The sequence below is a fragment of the Geotrypetes seraphini genome, chromosome 15, assembly GCF_902459505.1.
Source record: "Geotrypetes seraphini chromosome 15, aGeoSer1.1, whole genome shotgun sequence".
Lineage (NCBI taxonomy): Eukaryota > Metazoa > Chordata > Amphibia > Gymnophiona > Dermophiidae > Geotrypetes > Geotrypetes seraphini.
The window spans coordinates 22,135,398-22,157,778 of record NC_047098.1 but is presented as its reverse complement, the minus strand read 5'-3'; the positions used below and the strand labels follow the sequence as shown (position 1 = coordinate 22,157,778).

Below are 22,381 nucleotides of genomic sequence, written 5' to 3'. Positions count from 1 at the left end.
AACTTAAGTGCTGCTGAGACTCGGGGGAGATCTGTTCAGCTGGCAGGGCTTGGGCCTCCCCTGCCCAGCCATTAAACTGAAAGGGGCTTGACTCAGGGCGGGCCCTGTCTCCGACTACTGCGCCTTTCTCCCTCCACACCATCAGAACCCTCCTACTGTTACTATTTAACACTTCTATAGTGCTGAAGGGCCTATGCAGCACTGTACATTTTGATATTAAATAGACAGTCCCTGCTCGGAAGAGCTTACAGCCTAACTTGGACAGACAGATATCACATATACAGCAGCAATGGAAGCATTGTTTAAAGTATGGCTTCAGTTGCCCCATTCTAATTCCAGCTCTGCTCATTTTTTCTCTCTTGATAAACTGTCTTCCCGTTCTTGTATCTAGTGCCAGGTATACACAGCAGTAACCGTCACCATACAGCTTTCAGATTCTGTTCCATCTTCGCAACGGATGTCCTTGATGTCTCATTTCGAGAGGTCACAGATTTAAGCCATGGAAAGGGCTAAACTAGGCTGTGGCGAGTTCAGGCAGCGACTTTTGTTTTCAAAGGCCAAAATAAACTGCAAATGTCCCCAAGAACCACAGGTTGCCTGTGCTTGTTCAGCAAAAAAATGTGACAAATTTTCCGCAGTCCAAAGGTGTGGCCGCTCACTTGCTTCTTAGAATGAGGTGGGGAAGGCAAAACTTTAATGAAAGTAGGTTATCATAGGCCAGTGATGCAGGCGTTTTCAGGATATCACAAATGAATATACATGAGATAGCTTTGCATCAAATGGAAGTAGTATCCATGCAGATTCTATCATATGCATATTCATTAAAGGCATCCTGAAAATCTGGCCTCTTTGCAGTACTCAAGACCTGAACTTCCTGCATCCCTGTAATAGACCTTTGCTTTGTAAGGTTACTTTATGGTTCCAGAAAAAGGACACATAACCCCACCCACACTACTCAAAGCTCCATGCTGTTTCTTCCAGCCCCCTCCCTCCCTCTTCCAAAGATGCTGCTTCCCTTTATGACCTCTCTAGCTCCTGACTGCCCCGCTTACCTCCTCCCAAGGCCCGGCCACTATACACTTTTCCCTCCGTATCACAGGGGATTAACAGAACCGCAAATACCAGAAAAAACGCAGATATCTTTTTCATATGTTATTCGCTGTTTTCTGTGAAAAACCATCGTGAATATAGTGTAACTGCGAATAACATGGTGGAAGACCTGGCCTGTTCCTGAAGGAGAGGCAAAACACGGTGAAGAAAGTGCTGGGAATCAGCGATTTTCTCTGTAAATGCTTGGAATCAGCGATTTCTCTATGCAAGCTGATGTAATTTGGGGGGAGGAGCCAGCAAGTCAAAAAACTGTGAATAATCGAAACTGTGAATGCTAAAACCGCGAATATGGAGGGAGAAGTGTAATTTAATCTCGGACAGCTGGCAGCAGCAACAAAGTGAGCCTGCTATCACTGGCCTGTCCCGGAAACCATCTCTCTGCAGCGACTTCCTGTTCTCATGTAGGCGGGACCTGCAGAGAGGTGGCTTCCAGGGGCTTATTTTGTTGCTGCTGCCAGCTGCCCAAAGATTCAATTACATATGGCCGGGCCCGGGGATTAGGTAGGTAGGGGAGTTGGAAGAGCCTGCTAAACCCCCATTTAAAAAAAAAAAACTGTCCTGGCCCTGGACAGTCCTCTAAAAAGAGGATATGTCTGGGTTTTCTCAGACATCTAGTAACCCTAAATTTCAACTTAGAGAAAAGAATGGGCAACAGTCCCTAGGACTGAGGAAACCTTTGTCCAATTAGCTAGAGGCACTAGTTCAGCAGTTTACCAGGAAGCAGGAAGGGATGTTCGTTTTCCATAAGGGTTCATAGTGCAAGGTTTGCAACAAGAGTGTATTGTGATTAGAGAATGACACGGGGACACGGCTCCTCTCATGAGCTGCATCTGCGTCGGAGAAGGCTTCCGACGCAGGCAGCGATTGAGAGAGGAGCCGCCGCGGCACCTATAAACTTAAAAAATAAACTTCAACCGGTAGTGCCGTTTTTCCGTTTCCGGCTGTGCCCTCTCTTCCTACCTTGAAATTGTCAGGCATGAAAAAGGAAGTCGTGTCAGGAGGGGTAGAGTAAACGCTCCCGACCAGAGGGATTTGGCTGCTGTTGCTGTCGCCGACTTTAAATAACAGTTTGAAAGGTGGGATGGCGGGTGAGGAGAAGGGAGACGTTGGGTCGGGGAGAAATCTAGCACCCATTAATGTAACGGGTTTAAATACTAGTAAGCCAATTAACTATATATTTTCAATTGACCCTTCCAAGGTCATAGAAAACGATATGTCTCCAAAAGTAGGACATTCTACTGCAATGGACCTTTCAACTAAATAAGTCAGCTAATTAAACCTTATTGGTTAAAAATGGCCCTCTATCACTTCTCAGCCTTTTGGTTAAGATCAAGTATTGTATCTGATCTTATCAGTTTAAAAATGGCCTTCAAACTGGTTAAATTTAACAACTACATGAACAGGAGGCACAGTGCAAGGTTTGCAACAAGAGTGTATTGTGATTAGAGAATGACACGGGGACAATTTTTCCCCGTTCCCGCAGAAACTCATTTTCCCGTCCGGTCCCCGTGAGTTATTTTCCTGACCCTGCCTCATTCTTGCAAGCTCTGTCTACATCTGCACAAGCCTCAAACAATTTAAAATCATAAGTGTTCGAGGTCTGTGTGGTTAACGCAGAGCTTACAGGAATGAGGCAGGGAGAAGGACAATGACAAACCCACGGGGACAGGATGGGAAAATTGAGTTCCTGCGGGGACGGGGACAAATTTGTCCCCATGTCATTCTCTAGTTGTGATATTGGGGTGTCCTCCTTACCTTGTTCTCTTCCTTTTACTTGATAAAAAGAAGGAGCTGTTCTGGGAGACAGTTGATACAAGGTTATAAAGCCAGTTCTAGTATGCAAGCATAAGAACATAAGAATTGGCGCTGCTGGGTCAGACCAGTGGTCCATCATGCCCAGCAGTTCGCTCACGCGGTGGCCCTCTGGTCAAAGACCAGCACCCTAACTGAGACTAGCCCTATCAGCGTACGTTCTGGTTCAGCAGGAACTTGTCCAACTTTGTCTTGAATCCCTGGAGGGTGGAACCTGTCTTTATCTACTAAGTCTATTCCCTTCATTATCTTGAATGTTTTGATCATGTCCCCTCTCAGTCTCCTCGTTTCAAGGGAGAAGAGGCCCAGTTTCTCTAATCTTTCACTGTAAGGCAACTTCTCCAGCCCCTTAACCATGTTCTTGTTCAGCAGGAACTTGTCCAACTTTGTCTTGAATCCCTGGAGGGTGTTTTCCCCTATAACAGCCTCTGGAAGAGCATTCCAGTTTTCTACCACTCTCTGGGTGAAGAAGAACTTCCTTATGTTTGTACGGAATCGATCCCCTTTTAACTTTAGAGCGTGCCCTCTAGTTCTCCCTACCTTGGAGAGGGTGAACAACCTGTCTTTATCTACTAAGTCTATTCCCTTCATTATCTTGAATGTTTCGATCATGTCCCCTCTCAGTCTCCTCGTTTCAAGGGAGAAGAGGCCCAGTTTTCTAATCTCTCACTGTAAGGCAACTTCTCCAGCCCCTTAACCACGTTCTGGTTCAGCAGGAACTTGTCCAACTTTGTCTTGAATCCCTGGAGGGTGTTTTCCCCTATAACAGCCTCCGGAAGAGTGTTCCAGTTTTCTACCACTCTCTGGGTGAAGAAGAACTTCCTTACGTTCGTACGGAATCGATCCCCTTTCAACTTTAGAGAGTGCCCTCTTGTTCTCCCTACCTTGGAGAGGGTGAACAACCTGTCCTTATTTCTTAAGTCTATTCCCTTCAGTACCTTGAATGTTTCGATCATGTCCCCTCTCAATCTCCAAGCCACATTTAAAGATACATTTTTTTTTTCTTTTCAATTGCATTGTGAGTGCTGTACATTGAAAAATGACCCGAAAAGTCCTCGCTCTTCATTTGCAAACAGTCCATCAAACTGTCTAATGCAGGTGTCCCGCAATCTTTCTCGAGCTGCGGCACACTAAAGGCAGTGGCCGCAGCTCGAGGCGCCCGGAAGTGAGCGGGCGTCACCGTGATGACATCACTGCGCCTGTGATGTCATCGCGTCAACGTCCGTGCCCCGAGATGCCAGCAGGGAAGAGGGCCGGAGAGAAGGAGAGGTGCTGGTGCCGGCCGATTGCCTACAGACTGTGCCTCTCGCCATGAGAGGCGCGTCCTGGAAGGCAGTCAGCCGGCGCCTCGCCACCTCCCCAGTGCACTGCGACACATCTGAAATCTCAGGAGACACACTAGTATGCCACGGTGCACAGTTTGCGATACACTGGTCTAACGAATTTGCTTTTGTACCTATGTCTATAAGGCTTTTTCTCACTGGAGTTCATGAGTGGACTCATGTCTTTCACCCACTCCGTTATCCCCCTCCACAGCCTCAATATAAACTAGAGAAAACAAGACAGTGCACATTGTTCTGCTTCTGTAGCAAATTTACTGGGTGCTCCAGATGTTACACTGGATTTCGTGACTTAAGGCCATCAGCATATTCTGAAAGTCCCCACATACCACCCCCCTCCCCAGCAGACACTAAAGCTGAAGCTAACTTTAAAATTGATCAGTGTGCTTCCCTCACACATTCTGTCGCTTATGTGTTTATTTTTTGGCTTTGTCTTAACTTTGGCAGTGAAACTCATAAAAATCAATGATAGACGCCAAGCGGGGCAGGGATGGAAGTTGATGGATGAAGATGAAGAACGGAAAAAAAAAAAAAAGTCTTTGGTTTGTGCTTAACAGTTGCTAGGTGGACCCTGCTGGATACTGGAAAAGTTGGAAGCATAAGGAAATCCCCATTTCTGGGATGGACAGAGTGAAATTAATTTGGATTATTCTAAGTACAGAACAACACTGTGGGGTGGTCAACGCCACACGGACGCTCCGCACTCCCACAGCAATGGACCTTAGTACCAGAACAATGAAATTGTTCCAGCAAAACAATGTGGAACCAATCCCCGGACTCCCAGAAGTTAAAACGATGATGTTTATTAATACAAAATAGAATGCAATACAGAATGTAAAAAAAGCCAACTAATGGCTTCAAATAATAAAGTCACTTGATGTAAACAAATATTTGCATTCTATTTTGTATTAATAAACATCATCGTTTTAACTTCTGGGAGTCCGGGGATTGGTTCCACATTGTTTTGCTGGATTAATTTGGATTAACCATGAACTAATTTAATGAGCTAAAGCTCTTTGATAAACAAGATCACATGGAGCCAGAATACACATCATGCCTCTCCGTAATTCTGGTGCAGTCAGTATGTTATGTAAATACACCCTATATATCTCTGCCCTCTTAGAAATAAATAGCTTCATTAGTAAGAATGCATGCAGTAAGAAATCTGGATAACTTTTATTCTACATATGTTGCTTAATTTAAAATCCTTGAAGGCATAGTTCCAAAAAAAAAAAACAGGAGGCTGGTAGTATAAAGTTTCATGGTACCAACCAGAGCTGTTCTTGCTTGAGAAGTTAAATATTTTTTATATATCTTAATCTAGACTTCAGAAGGAGAGTTATACCCAAGACCCAAATAGTGGTTCTTCCAACCTCTAGGATTTACAAGCCATGTAAAAATAGAAATTGTCACCACTGAGTAGGGTTACCATATGGCTCCAGAAAAAGGAGGATGGATTGAGACATCCAGATTTTACTTCCATTGCTTGCAATGGAATTAGAACCCAGATGTCTCAATCTGTCCTCCTTATTTCCATTGCTTTTTCTGAAAGTGAAACCTGGATGTCTCAATCCATCCTAATTTTTCTGGACCATATGGTAACCCTACTAGAGAATGACACGGGGACAAATTTTTACCCATCCCTGCGGGAACTCATTTTCCTGTCACTGCAAGCTCCGTCCTCATCTGCACTTTGTCCGGGTTTTGAAAAGCTTCTATAAAATCGCCATCGAACAGGAGGGTATCCGTGCATGCGCGGATGCCCTCCTGCCTGACAAGAGCAGGCAGTGGGTAAGGGTAGAACTGGGTGGGCCTGGGGAGGGTCTAGGGGGGTCCAGATTTTCCAAATGGAAATCTGGTAACCCTACCTAAACCTCTCATCTGTATGCTGCAGGCTCCTAACTGGAAATGTTTAACGTGGCTGTAGAAAGCGCCAAAAGAGACAGAAAACAGTTTCTCAACTTAAGGAAGACCGATTGAGTTCTCAGATTAAGGAAGGCCAGTCTAATTCAGTATTATTGCATTGGTTAGCGTTAGAAGCAAGAGTACTATTTAAATTTTCTTGCATTTGTTTTAAGTTGATGGCAGATGAAGTTCAACATTGAGAAATGTAAAGTATTACATGTGGGAAGCAGAAACCCGAGGTACAACTATACGATGGGAGGGATGTTATTAAATGAGAGTACCCAAGAAAGGGACTTGGGGGTAATGGTGGACACGACAATGAAGCTGACGGCAAAGTGCGCAGCGGCCGCTAAGAAGGCAAACAGAATATTAGGCATAAACAAGAAGGGTATTACAACCAGAACGAAAGAATGTTGTATCGGGCGATGGTGCGTCCGCATCTGGAGTACTGCGTCCAGTATTGGTCGCCGTACCTTAAGAAGGACATGGCGTTACTCGAGAGGGTTCAGAGGAGAGCGACGTGTCTGATAAAGGGGATGGAAAACCTTTCATACGCTGAGAGATTGGAGAAACTGGGTCTCTTTTCCCTGGAGAAGAGGAGACTTAGAGGAGATATGATAAAGACTTACAAGATCATGAAGGGAACAGAGAGAGTAGAAAGGGACAGATGCTTCAAACTTTTGAATAATAAAAGAACAAGAGGGCATTCGGAAAAGTTGAAAGGGGACAGATTCAAAACGAATGCTAGGAAGTTCTTCTTTACCCAACGTGTGGTGGACACCTGGAATGTGCTTCCAGAGAGCGTAATAGAGCAGAGTACGGTACTGGGGTTCAAGAAAGGATTGGACAATTTCCTGCTGGAAAAGAGGATAGAGTGGTATAGATAGAGGATTACTGCACAGGTCCTGGACCTGTTGGGCCGCCGCGTGAGCGGACTGCTGGGCACGATGGACCTCAGGTCTGACCCAGCAGAGGCATTGCTTATGTTCTTATGTTTGATATCAGGAGCGTCTCCAGTTTATCTCTCTCCTCACTTTGAGTTATATAGACCAGTGTTTTTCAACCTTTTTACACCTATGGACCGGCAGAAATAAAATAATTATTCTGTGGACCGGCGGTTGAAGAACACTGGGCTGTTGTGGGCCAGACCCCGCCCATCTCTACCCAATCTCCACCCCAAACCCTGCCCCCACAAATAGCACTAATTGCACCTTGCACATCCCGTGCCTCATCTGGAAACCTTCCCTCTGACGTTGCAATGTCAGAGAGAAGGCTTCCAGTTCAGGTGCAGGATGCCTGTAGAAGCCACTACCTGTGGCTTTGTGCACTGAATCAGTGAGGAAGAGGGAGCTGGCTCGAAGATAACGCCGCATCGATCGCACTGTGGACCGGCGGTTGAAGAACACTGTTTTGGGCCTGATGCACGTGCTGGCACTGTGGACCGGCAGGAAATTTCTGTCGACCGGCACTTGTCCATGGACCAGTAGTTGAAATACACTGATCTAGACCATCAAGGAATGCAAGAAGTTCTCACTTATTTGCCTATCCTAAGCCAAATGGTGTCCGATATAAGACCTTCTTTGATAGGACCATGGTGTTTCAGGCAGGTAAACTGCAATTCTGGCTTGGTGAATGTATTGATCAAGCCATGTCCTATTGTTCTTTTTGAAAATTAGTCAAGTCTTCTCTGTTTGATAAATTTATCACATAGTTATAATAATAATAATAATAACTTTATTTTTATATACCGCCAGCTATCTTGCGACTTCTAGGCGGTTTACAATAAAAGAAACTGTGAATACAATGGAGGAAATGTAAATACAATAAAGAGAAACTTTACGTACAATGAATTAAAGAGTATAGCAGTATACATCTGATAATATTAATAATGTTAGCAACAGTTTGTGTGTTGCAAGGCCAGGAAGTGCCAAGCTGTTTGCACAGAAGTAGGGTATTTTAAAGATTGTAATCGTGTTTTTAACTTTTATCTTATGATTTTATTTCCATGGTATGAATGTATTTCGCTGACTGGCCAGTTTCTTATGGTGTAAACCGCCTAGAACTTTTGGTAGTGGCAGTATAAAAGAATAAATTTATTATTATATTATTATTAAGCCCAAAGGACTGAAAGAATTTTATAAAAATAATAATCCAACACTGTTCTTTGTAGTTTAGTAGGGAATCTATCAGCGGTGTAGTAAGGGTGAGCGGTTGGCACCCCTCCCCCGCTGTGCGCATGCTCCCTTCCCTTTTTAACTTCTCCAGCGTGAGCAACAGGCCTATGAACGTCGGAGCAGTATCAGAGCATTTAGCACTCCAGGCCCTGGTAGAAAGCTCTATCGCAGCTTAGTAAAAGAGGGCTTGTGTTCCATAGAAGTTAAGCGGTAGAAACATAGAAATAGACGGCAGATAAGGGCCACGGCCCATCTAGTCTGCCCACCCTAATGACCCTCCCCTACCTTTCTCTGTGAAGAGATCCCACATGACGATCCCATTTTGTCTTAAAATCAGGCACGCTGCTGGCCTCGATCACCTGAAGTGGAAGACTATTCCAGCGATTAACCACTCTCTCGGTGAAAAAGTACTTCCTGGTGTCACCGTGCAGCTTCCCTCCCCTGATTTTCCACGGATGCCCTCTTGTAGCCGTGGGACCTTTGAAAAAGAAGATATCTTCTTCCACCTCGATACGGCCCGTGAGATATTTGAACGTCTCGATCATGTCTCCCCTTTCTCTGTGTTCCTCGAGTGAGTATAGCCGCAACTTATCCAGCCGTTCCTCGTACGGGAGGTCCTTGAGTCCCGAGACCATCCTGGTGGCCATTCGCTGGACCGACTCCAGTCTCAGCACATCTTTGCGGTAATGAGGCCTCCAGAATTGTACACAGTATTCCAGATGGGGTCTCACCATGGATCTATACAATGGCATAATGACTTCAGGCTTACGGCTGACGAAACCCCTACGTATACACCCTATGATTTGTCTAGCCTTAGATGAAGCCTGCTCCACTTGATTGGCAGTCTTCATGTCTTCACTGATGATCACCCCTAAGTCCCGTTCTGCTACAATCCTTGCAGTTCCGTCGCAAAGTCGCAGCTTGCGAATCACGGACTCACTCATTCGCGGTCTGCTCCGACCGCCTCTTCCGGTGGTAAAGCCGGGCTACACCAATCAAGAGCTGCGTTCAAAGCAGCTCCTGATTGGTGCAGCCCGACTTTACTACCGGAAGAGGCGGTTGGAGCTGACCGCAAGTGATTTTCTTCACCCGCCAGCACTCCAGCTGCCCTCTCCCCTGCCTTTTGACAGGCAAAAAACTGCATTGGTGGTTTTTTTAAAATTTGGGGGGGTTCCTGGAATGGAACGCCTGCGAATTTCGGGGGAGTACTGTATATCAAATTTTAGTAAGCATGAACAGAAACACTGAAGTTTTGGACATAGCTATTGCTTTCAGTATGATGGTCCATCACATTTATTGTTTATTTATATAACCTAGAACATTTTTTTTTTTGGTTTATAAACAAATTGTACAGAATTATTATTATTATTTATCTATAATTCCAATTCTTACAAAAAAATAGGACTTACAAGTCCATGCACGCAGATCAGGACTGACTCAGCGTCTCCCTCCTGACATGGAGCTATATGGATAGTCTCTCCGAATGGGGACCACCAACATCTCTTCTCTTGCTTCCTGTCAAATAAATGAATCACTACTAATTATAATCAGATGTCCTGTGGAGACACAATTCGGTACGGATCTTCCATGTATATATATATTCATTAGAAATACCCTCATAATTCGAGAGGATGGAAATGGATTCTGCCAGATACTTGTGATCTGGACTGTTTGGCTTGGTGGCCCTTTGGTCTGACCCTGCATGGCACTGTAGCAGTTTCCAGTCCAGACCTTCCTGGAGCCCTGCACACATGTATTCAAAACACCATAGACACTCGTGGAAGGTATAAGGAAAAGCTTGTATTTACAAACTCTTTTGAGCCTGTTCCCTCACAGACTATGGAGAAGAAACAGCCCCAGCCAGACCCATGAACACATTCCATAGTTCACAGAATAATAAATTGGGCTTACCTCAGCCAGCCAAGTCTCACAATGTCAGCTCTTTCAAACAGTCCTATCCAGACTTAACGTACCATGGTTCCCCTTAACCCACAGCTAGGGAACTCTGCTGGAGAGTGTTTGTTGAGGTTTGTACCAGCCTCTAGATTTGGAAGCCTCCTCTCTGGGACCTCCCTGGATGAATCTTATACCGGAAAACTGCTGTCCATGGAGTAACTACACTACTCATGTGTGCCTGAGTCCCACTCCCATGACTCAGCAGCTCTTCCACCTCTTCTCAGGTAGTTCAACCCTAAGCTGCTGAGCCCAGGGCATCCTGGGGATTGTAGTTCCTTCTCTCTCTGATAAGCACTCCCCTGCTGCCTGGTGGTATAATATCATAATTATTGAGGGAGAATCCTTGATTCTTTCACAGACACATATTGGAGGGGGGGGGGGTTATAATGTAGGAAAGGGAAGAAAAGCTGCAGCTCCACCCAGTGCATTTCTAAACTATTATTAAAAGGCCAGATATCTGCAAATCATAAAGACAAGTGGAGCCAGGCCTGGTTTTGCCCTGTTAAAGTTGTAACTTGAAGTAGCGCTTCAGAGCTGCCAAATTATGCAGTTCCAGGAGGGAAATTGTAGACCAGTCTTGGATTGCTGATAACCTTATTCCGATGCATTATATGACCCACAGTACTGATCTCAGTGGGAAAAATCTGGATCTACCGCATTTCTTAACAATTATAGTCAAATCAATGCAGTTAACAAACAATAAAATGTCTAATATTAGGTGCTTGGAAACTTCCCTATCTGTTCAACAGTCTCACAATCTAGCTAAAGCACCTGTATAAAACTATATAAGTATAAGGTACATTTCAAAAGAGTAAAAATAAAAACAACACAAAAGAAGTGCATAATTGAGATCAAATCAATAGTAAAATGAAAATAAAGAAGTGGAGGGGAAAAAAAATTAAACAAAATCGAATTTTAAGGTCTCTGGAAAAGTCTGTCTCCAACCAACAGCAATGCCCCAAAGCGGCTAAAGGATATGACCCTCACTGAAAACGAAGCAGAAAAAGGCAGGATCCGAAGAGACAGGCAAGCTGCGGAACCTCCCCCGACACTGGCTCCACTCGGCCGCACACCATCCAAGCAGGCCCGACAGACCAAACTGCGCCGCCGAAGAGCTGAAGGAGGCAGCGGTACCACGAGCCCAGCCAGCAACACCACTATCCCCAACAGCAGAGGAGCGACAAAACACCCGCATCAACAACGACAGGAACAGAAGCCTCCAGAGGGAGAAAGCCACCAGCGCGGCTATAATTACTGTGCTGCTTTAGGAGGTAATTTCAAAACCAAGATTGGCCAAAATATCTCCCGTGACGGCGATGGTTAGAGAATCATGCCTCCAACAAAGGTAGGCACTGGAAATGTAGGCCAGGGTTTTCCAGGTCTCCAATTCCATCATCTACTTTTGATGTGAATCACACTTCCATATGCACTTTATGGCAGTTCACACCACTTCCAGCGTTTGCCATGCCTACAGTGGTGTTTGATGCCATAAAGCACCTACAGAGGCGTGATTCCAGCGCCGATTTTTTTAGACGCCTTGAAAATTGGTGAAAAACATCATTTAAAAGGTGCTTTTCCACTGAGCTTGGGCACCCACTGGCACCTAAATAAACTTAGAGAATCTGGGCCTTAGTCCAGTGATTTTCTATTTTTTTTCCATTCCGTCAGAAAAATACAGAATAAAAAAAGTGGAAAATCGCTGGACATGAGCATTTTCAAAACATAAGTCGAAGTCTGATTTGGATGTTTGTCGCTGGACGTCCAAAGTCGGCAGTAAGAAAATGTTTATTTTTGAAAGGCATACCACCATATGGCTAGAAATAATTTATTTTTTTTTTTTTAAACCTCTATCTGGGCATCCAGGATGTTTATTTTTATACCACATTTTTGACCAAAATTCTGTCTAAGTCCCGAACACCCAGAACAAGACCATTTGGACATGGGAGGGGCCAGTCCTGTAATGGAGGAAAAGGCCTCAGAATTGGAGCCTACGCACAGTCCTATCACAGACTGAACCATCAGCGTAGTTTTGTTTCCTCCTTAGCTCCAGTCATTGGCCAGAAAAACCTGAGAGTAGACTTTAATAATTCCAGATAGTTTTTATAATAAATGTTTTAAATAGTTTAAATAATTTTTTTAAATAGTTTTAAATATTCTTATAACACTGGATGCATCACTTCCTTAGTTTGAAAAAACTAGCAACTAAGCACTTATCTCAGCATTATTTTATGTGCTGTCATACGCTTCACTGCTGCCAGACTACTGCCACTGCCTGCCAACGTTTCGTGGATAGAGCAATTGGTCCACTGCTTCAGGGCCAAAGGTAGAAGCATTCAAGCATCTTTGAATTGAAGAGCACTGTTCCTCAATCGCTGGTTGAATATCTGTCGGTCTGCGCGAAAAAAGAAAAAAAAGCCTCTCCTTTTCTATGTTTAAATAACCATAAGGCTCTATGACATCACAATGCAGGTGTAAAGAGCCTTAGCCTATAGGGAGAGGACATGCAAATATTAAGAACATAAGAATTGCCATCTCCGGATCAGACCCTGGGTCCATCAAGTCCGGTGATCCGCACACGCGGAGGCCCCGCCAGGTGTACCCTGGCATAGTTTTAGTCCCCATATCACTGTATGCTTCTCAAGGGAGATGTACATCTAATTTACCCTTACCCGTATCACTCTATGCCACTCTTAAGGAACGGTGGATTCTGCAATTTATTTTTAGCATTTATATACCACTTATAGCCCACGTGGTTTATATTCAGGTACTCAAGCATTTTTTCCCTATCTGTTCTGGTGGGCTCACATGCAATCTAATTATGTAGCCATCTGGGGCTGAAAGTCAGCGTTCGATAACTAAGAGGCCCTTTTACTAAGCTGCAGTAACAAATGGCCTTACACAGGTCTTATACGGGTCGTTATTTGTGTGTTAACCAGTTAGCATGCAGTAATATAGATGTGCTAACTGCATAGAGCAGAATTACCTACTATGGGCCTGATTCTGTATGTAACGCTGATATTGGCCGCCACCTAAGAAGCAGCCACCAATCACGCATTGGCGATCTATTCAGAATCGTGTCTACACTCCTGGACAGATGCTTTATATGTAGGCCAGCATTTTGCAGGCCTACCTTTAAGGCATCTGTCTCGTGTCTACAGAGACGTGTACTGATGCTTAAGGCCACTTCAGGCAAAGCCATGCGCACGCCACGCCTTGGGTGTGCTTAAGCGTCCTTCATGTCTCCATAGATGTGCTACATAGGCCTACCATGTAGGCGTCCTGCCTCAGACACTCTTTTTTTAAAAAGCATGTGTCCCAATTGGCTTCCAGATGGTAGTGGGATGCGCGTTTCGAGAATCAGGCCCTATCCTGCCCCTGACATATCTCCTTAGAAAATAGAAAAAATATTTAGCATGTGCACATCTCACAACTGACACAAAATGTTTTAGCATGTCCTGTGTCTGGCGCTTCCCCCTCCCTCCCTCCCCCCCCCCCCTGATATTAGGCATGTGTTAGCGCCTAACAAAGCTTAGTAAAAGGACCCCCTTAGTCCTCTCTCTATTCAAATAGTTTATTCCAGGCATACAGGGCGGCGAGATGAAAGGAATGAGTGCTTCTGGGCCATCCACCTTTTCCTTATGAAATCTAGCTGGCTTACCAATGGAAAACATTAGAACAATCTAATAGCTGAATTCAGCAAGAGAGAAAAGAAATATGCAAATATTTAAAATATCTTAACAAATCCTCAGTTCTTGCTCAATGGCAGTATAACATCTGTCAGAACACATCTGGTACGCCGCTAACTTGGAGAGAAGCTTCCCTGAAGATCAGCAATGTGATAAAGATACACCCACAGGATGGTGAATTGATATCTTCCCAGAAATGTTTCCCCACCCCAGAAGATGAAGACAAGATAACAGTAGCTGAAGGGCTTTCCGCAAACAGAGATACTGCTCAAGTATCCAACCAATTTCCATTTTTTTAAATAACTCTTTTATATAATTTCAGCAGACAGATTTTTAGAGATTCTTGCCTTTTTCCATCCAAATCCTTCTTTCCATTCCTATTTGAATATTTAATGGAAAGCAGACTGGGCTGGGGGGTCTTTATGGCAATCGGTGGGGACATTCTATTCATCTCTTAAATCTAATAAACATACCTCCTAATCCTCCTTACGGTCAGGAAAAACGCAACATAATCTTACATCAATATTAATGTTCTGCTTAAGTCAACACGAGCAGTGTTGGATAGAGCTCGAATTCTGAGCGGGCAGGACACTTCCTTACACAGGGCTGAAAGTATGTATCTTGTAAGAGATGGGGGGGGGGGGGTGAAGTTCAAGATTGGGGTCCTTGTGCTGTTTTTAGATTAATTAGGGACATATTCAGGTTGGTGAGGACAGAAAAAAGTTAGAGACCAAAGGCATCATCTTGAAACAGTTTCCAAACCGAGAAGAGGATTGGCGATGACAACAATCCAACTTTTGGAGCAGCAGCTCTACTTGCTTATGTTTTACAAAAATGGCCAATGTTTGGGTTTTTTTTTTTTCCTTAAAAGAAAATGACTTTTAAGAGATTTTCTCGTACCTTGATCCAAGATATGACTCCAAATAGTGTTTGAGTGTTAGCCACCATCAGAGTTGGCCACTCTTTCTTTTTAGGAAGTCAATTGTCTGGGACTTCATGCTTTTTATGAATGTTCTCTGCAGAAAGTAATCTGATGCATTTCAGAGGGAGACTAGTACACGCACATATACTAAACACAAAGTAGCACATGTGGATGGTCATTATATCGAAAATGGCCATCCACATGTGTTACTTTGTGCTTAGTATATGTGCATGTACTAGTCTCCCTGTACTAGACTTTTTTCTGTTTTGAAAATGGTCATGTTTGCTACTGGAATTTTGTATGTCTTCTGCAAAAATGTCCCAAACTCGGATTTGCACACAGCGAGGAGTCGTGCGGACAAGATGTCAGAAGTTCAGCCAAGGGTGGATAGTTAAAAAAAAATCACTTTATTGGAGAATATGTCACAATAGCTCAGAGACTCGACACTGGCAATGTTTCAGTTTACATGCCTTTATCAAGAGGCTGTCTCGAATGTAGGCACCATGAGCACACACGCTTGGGTCAAAGAATTGAAAAGTATAGTAAAAGCAAGAAACAAGTGTCCACAGAAAAACTGGAGACCATTTTCGAAACAGAAAAAAAGTCTATCTTTTTGTTTTGAAAATGGTCATTTGTCAGCGTGCTTGTCCTCAATGTGTCTATCTTTCTGAACCATTTTTTTTGGGGAAAAAATGTCCAAAAGAAAAACACGCAAAATAAGCCATTGGGATATAGGAAGGGGCCAGCATTTTTAGTAAACTGGCCACTTAGACATCCCAGCAGAGCAGTGAGACCCCCTAGTGGGCACTGCAATAAACTTCACATAGAAAGACCCTGGTACACATCTTGCCATAACCCCCCTTATATTTAGGGTTGCCTTGTATGCATCCCTTTTCCCCTATGCTGGCTCTGTAACCACATAATCCATCTCGCCGAGTCCCTATATGACTCCTTGTCTGCTTTCACATATACTTAAAGCTTCTTGTATTTGCCTTCAAGAGCCTTCATTCTGCAACTGAGTATGTTTCTTATCGCTACACCTAACCCCTTTTTCTGTGCTGTTCTCCTCTCTGACCACTTTCTGGTTCCACGCTTCCTGCCCTGCTGCACCAAATACCAAAGGTCCTGTCATTTCAATGATCACGCTCCTTTTCTAGCTGTGTTCAAGTCCAAACATTTTGAAAATGCTTTAAAATCTTTTGTTCTCCCTTATCCTGGCAAAACTGATTTTAACCATTTGCCTATACTAAAATTCTTGAAGCTCGTTAGTTGGCTGTGTCTCTTCGCGGGATTGTACGTAAGCATCAAGGAGCAGGGGCTTCATCAGGATCAGTGTTAGACAGGGTCCCCCCCCAGTGCCCGCCTGCATGGGATGCTTTCTTCAACTTGAGGCAGGCTGGGGCCCCTTGGGGGCCCAGGGCAGCCCTGTTTGCCACCCCTTAACTCTGTTCCTGGGCTTTATCTTCTATGTGTCTGTACAGTGCTGTGTACAGCTCCAGAAATCATGAATAGTTATTCTTTCCAGACAGAAGGAGAGAAAATTTTCATGAATCGTGTTCATATTTTGTCTGTTTTCCACCTGACTCTCATAAATTGCAGGAATTCATGTCTCTCTTTGTGATACTACTGTAGTATAGACTGAGCGACTCCCTCTCATTGTTTGACATGGCACATGTTACTTGAGCCTCTCTCAGGACAGGATTAGGCACATGCCTAGGGCCCGAAATGGTCAGGGGGGCCTAATGAAGGAGGGCATCAACACTGTTTTTTCCAAACAGCGATGGGCCCCACCAGCATCGATCGGAAAGTAAGACAAGCAAGCAACGCGGGTAAGAAAGGCAACGGAAACTGTAATTTTGCAAGCAGTGCTGTTTGCCCAAAGCTTCCCTCTGACGCAGTTTCCTGTTTCCGCCTGGGCGCATGGTGGGGTGGGGCGGGGCATGGGGCCCAGTGTACTTGTGTGCCTAGGGGCCCTTAACGAATTAATCCTGCCCTGGCCTCTCTGTATACACAGGTATTTGGGCTATTTAGTTTTAATAGGTGATGGCACTCATTTTGTGTACTGTAATAAAATCTCAACGTGGAGTCAAATCAGAACCAACTGGTCACCAGGGCTTCTCTGGTAACAGATACCTGCGCTACCAGCCAGTCATGGACATAGTTCAGTCACTCTTCCATCCCTGAAGAATTTTAGTAGTAAACCCCCCTCCCCCACCCTAAAACCCAGTAGTTTTGCTGCAAATCTTCCATACCACATAAAAGGATCTTTTGATGGAAGTGGGATGAGGTGTTTTCATTCTGAGTCAGGAAGTGAATGACCTTGAATGTTTCCACCACTCCCTAAGTGTACAGAAGGCTGTTTCTTTTGGTGGAAGATTACACAGTTAAGATATTCCCATGGGGTTAAACTGGTAATCATCTTATTTCAAAACCTCTCCAGCTCTGCACATACTAAAAAGAGGGTTTAAAATAGACTCCCAGAAGTTGTGTCTTCCTGGCATTAGGGTAACTAGACCTCATTTGAAGAAACACATACTTTGGCTAAAAAAACAACCAATCAAACCGTATCGCAGTACAACACAACCAAATATTGGCTAGCGAGGTCATGTCCCTTCTTCCCTCCCTTGCAACTTCCAAATTAAACATTCCTTGACAGGGGATCAAATTTTGTCCATGCTACTGTAGGATATCTCTGGGTGACCAAGCTTTGAAAATCAGACTCTAAGGAGGAAGGAGGAAAACACAAAAGGGAGGGGAGAGTGTCAATTATTCCTCTCTTGAGGTATTTTCTCATACTTTAAATGATCTTTAAACAAGAATGATTTGAGGTTTGATTTGAACTTTGAATAGCGTTTTCCTGTCTAAAATGTTAAGGCATAGTGTTCCATAAGGAGGGGCAGTAACAGAAACAAATGGATTTACACGTTGTATCATAAACTATTTGATGCATTGAGGGGATGGACAAGAGATTTGGATGATTGGAACAAAGTATTCTTGGTGTATTATATGGGGGACACTCGATGAAGTTACAGGGAAATACTTTTAAAACCAATAGGAGGAAATATTTTTTTATTCAGAGAATAGTTAAGCTCTGGAACGAGCTACCAGAGGTTGTGGTAAGAGCGGATAGCATAGGTGATTTTAAGAAAGGTTTGAACAATTTCCTGGAGGAAAAGTCCATAGTCTGTTATTGAGAAACACACGGGGGAAGCCACTGCTTGCCCTGGATTGGCAGCATGGAATGTTGCTACTCTTTGGCGTTCCGGAATCTTTGGTTACTCTTTGGGGTTCCAGAATCTTGCTGATCTTTAGGATTCTGAATGGAATGTTGCTACTCCTTGGGTTTTGGCCAGGTAGTAGTGATCTGGATTGGCCACCGTGAGAACAGGCTACTGGGCTTGATGGACCAGTAAGGCTATTCTTATGTTCTTATGATAAGTATTGTGTCAATGAAAGCAGGAGAGTGTTCTAGTCTTGATTTAAAAGTGAGAAGTAAGATTTTGAATGCTATATGGTGAGAAATGGGTAGCCAATGAGGATGTGATAAGAGTGGATAGCGTAGCTGGCTTTAATTCACAGGAAAAATAAACCCTGGGAAAGTGATAATATGTAAGGCTTCTGTTTCTCCTTCTTCCTCCCCCTCCCCATTGGCCTTGGATCCTCCGCCTTGGTTTCACGCCATTGCTATGCTGACACCCTGTCAGCTGCACAAAGTTCTATCAGGTGATGGGCCAACATTCTCCTCCTCCGCCTCCCTCTGGTTATGCTCTACAGATGTTTTTGATGCTGAGCATTAGAGCTGGGGATAAGAAAACAGAATAAGCAGTGGCTCTTCATTGTAACATTTCAGTCATAGCAGCTCATAATTTTGCTTCCTCCAAATAATAATTATTATTGCTATTCATTTGGATTTAAGTTCAAACCTTTTTCAGCTATTTTAAAACAAAGATTCAATCCACACGAGACCAGTTACCCCCCCCCCCCCCCACCAGTCCAGCTAGACTCACTGCAATAAAACCACCTATGGAAATACCAGCAGACAGAGCTTGGAATGATTTTGATGAGATTAAATTCAAAGAAACAAAACGGCTTCTCCTAAAATACTCCCAAGCCTACTGCAGCCTCAACACCTGACCACCTTACCTGACCAAAGCAGCCACCCCAACAACCATAGGAAAAATAACCCAATGGCTGAACTATCACCTAAAAACTGGTCTTTTCCCCAAATCAAGGGAAGGAATTATCGTAATGCCTATTCCCAAGAACCCAAAACTCGGCCCCTCATACATGACCGATTATCAGCCAATAGCTTCCATCACCCTATTTATCAAAATGATGGAAGGATATGTCACAGAACAACTCGAATACTACTTACAACACTTCAATATCCTACACCCTTCACAATCAGGATTCAGGAAAAGTCACAGCACTAGTAACATATGGCAAAGAACTATTAAGCAAGGGTCATGGTGCAATCATAATCTGATTTGACTAAGCGGTGCATTCGATCTAGTAGACTTCGATCAAATGTCCTAGATCTTCAGTGATTTTGGATTTAGCGGCCCAGTCCTCTCCTGGTTCCAAGACTTCCTAACCACTCGGCACTATGCTATATGTAAGGATGGTGTACTTTCTGATGACTGGTACCCTCTCAGCGGGGTCCCCCAAGGATCCCCACTTTCATCATCAATGTTCAACCTTCTAATGTAATCCTTTGGAGCCAACCTAGATTTCGCACAAATAAAACATTTCACCTATGCAAATGACATAACGATCATACTACCTGTAATGGCTGCATTGGCCAACACCCTCAAAAAATGTCACTGTCACTGTCAAAAAATGTGTCCACATCATAGAAAACTGGATCTTAACTCACCATCTCAAAATAAAATAAAACCAAATTCCTTTGCCTAGGACACTCACCTGACCCATGCTATACTCTAAGGATTACAGTAGACAACACAGACTTTCCATTAGAACTACAATCCCGAATCTTAGGAGTAGAAATTGATAACCACCTATCCATGAAGAGCCACGTAAATCAATAATAAAACAATCTTTCCTTGTGATGAGAAAGTTAAAATGCATCAGGTAATACTTCGAAACAGTGGCTTTTTCAATTTTAGTACAATCCCTAATCCTATTTCGACTAGACTACTGCAATGCAATACTAGTTCTTTGCTCTAAAACATTGCTATCATGTCTACAACTAGTTCAAAATGCAGCAGTAAGACTCATATACGAACTATGGAACTCGGAACATCTACAGACCTACTATATGAAACTACATTGGCTGCCCATAATCTCAAGGATCAAGTTTACATTAGAAATCGCTGCCATTAACATCCAAACAGAGAATGCCCCCAACTACTTTATTACTCCAGGGTGCCTCCAACAGATATTCCACCAGAAATCTTTTCCACTTAAGGTAATATGTGACAATATAAAGTTTAAAGGCAAATTACCTTATCCATTCAATATCAATTGGCAAAATGCTGGAACCAAATACCACTTACACTACGATCTTGTGACCAATATCTCGGGTTCAGAAAACTTTTTAAAACATTTCTGTGCCAAGATTGGAAGGCAACCCAGAAGTAAGTGAAATTGTAATTGTAAAAGCCCATTTCTAAACTGTCCAATGCAACTTGGGGACATAATGAGGAGCCAAAGATGACCTACTTAAATTTATAACTATGCATTTGTAACTATGACCTAACTGTATTAATAACTGTACTGATCTACCTGTACTAGCTACTACTTGTACTAGCAACTCTGTGTCAAATTGTCCATTGTAACTTCCTGGGTAACTGACCCAACCTCTTGTAATGTAATCTGACCTTGAACTGAATAGGTAAAGGCTGAATAGAAAACCTGATTAACATAACATAGTAGCTCAGGTATAGTTGTTGATATTAGGAGACCGATGTCACACACTGAGGAAAGGACTAGGGAAGTTTGTACATGATGTAGTGAAGCCAATAAGAAACAGCATAATTAGGGCTGTTTTAAAAGCTTGGGCAAATTGGATTGTAATAGTTTTTCTGATATGCAAGCCATCTGAATCTTATTATTTTATTTGTAAAAGGATCATGAAATGATTTTCTGCCAAAACATCGTGAATCAGGTGAATAAAAACCTCTTAGGATCAGCCTAAAATTGGTATATTTATAGAAAACTGGTGACCGTTGTTGATGGGAATAAGACAGATTGGCGTTCTTATTTTTCTGCCGCTAGAATATTATAGATTTGCAGTTTCATAAAAAGAAACAGTACAAATCTGAGGCAGTTTTGCCCTCTCATTTTAGACAAATAGATAGATGTCAGATGTCATGGGATGATGGCTGATGTGGAAGGAAAAGGCTTTGGGATATACAAATGAGAGATGCTGTGGTTTTGGGTGGGTGGGAAAGTGCCTACATTTTTATAGTTGGATATGCTGCTTTTTTTTTTTTTTTTTTTTCTTGTACACTGTCTTGATTATAATGCATAAGACCATAAGAATTGCCGCTGCTGGGTCAGACCGGTGGTCCATCGTGCCCAGCAGTCCGTTCACGCGGCGGCCCTCTGGTCAAAAACCAGTGCCCTGAGACTAGCCCTACCTGCGTACATTCTGGTTCAGCAGGAACTTGTCTAACTTTGTCTTGAATCCCTGGAGGGTGTTTTCCCCTATGACAGACTCTGGAAGAGCGTTCCAGTTTTCCACCATTCTCTGGGTGAAGAAGAACTTCCTTATGTTCGTACGGAATCTATCCCCTTTCAATTTTAGAGAGTGCCCTCTCATTCTCCCTACCTTGGAGAGGGTGAACAACCTGTCCTTATCTCCTAAGTCTATTCCCTTCAGTACCTTGAATGTATCGATCATGTCCCCTCTCAATCTCCTCTTTTCGAGAGAGAAGAGGCTCAGTTTCTCTAATCTTTCGCTGTATGGCAACTCCTCCAGTCCCTTAACCATCTTAGTCGCTCTTCTCTGGACCTTTTCAAGTAGTACCGTGCCCTTCTTCATGTACGGCGACCAGTGCTGGACGCAGTACTCCAGGTGAGGGCGCATCATAGCCCGGTACAACGGCATGATAACCTTCTCCGATCTGTTCGTGATCCCCTTCTTAATCATTCTTAGCATTCTGTTCGCCCTTTTTGCCACCGCCACACATTGCGCGGACGGCTTCATCAACTTGTCGATCAGAACTCCCAAGTCTCGTTCCTGGGAGGTCTCTCCAAGTACCGGCCCAGACATCCTGTATTCGTGCATGAGATTTTTGTTACCTACATGCATCACTTTACACTTATCCACGTTGAACCTCATCTGCCATGTCGATGCCCATTCCTCGAGCCTGATTATGTCATGTTGCAGATCTTCGCAATCCCCCTGCAGTCAGACTAGTTTTGGTAAAAAAAACCAGAACAGAAGTGCTTTTAAAATTAAATTCAAATAAATGTAGCTGTCAGGAAAAGAGGAGTGGGGTCTTCTTGGAT

General features: G+C 43.6%; 1 pseudogene; it reads left to right on the top strand.

Moving 5' to 3' along the window:
• The first annotated feature begins 2,413 nt into the window (after positions 1–2,413).
• LOC117349480 lies at positions 2,414–2,507 on the top strand (annotated as a pseudogene).
• The last annotated feature ends 19,874 nt before the right edge of the window (positions 2,508–22,381 follow it).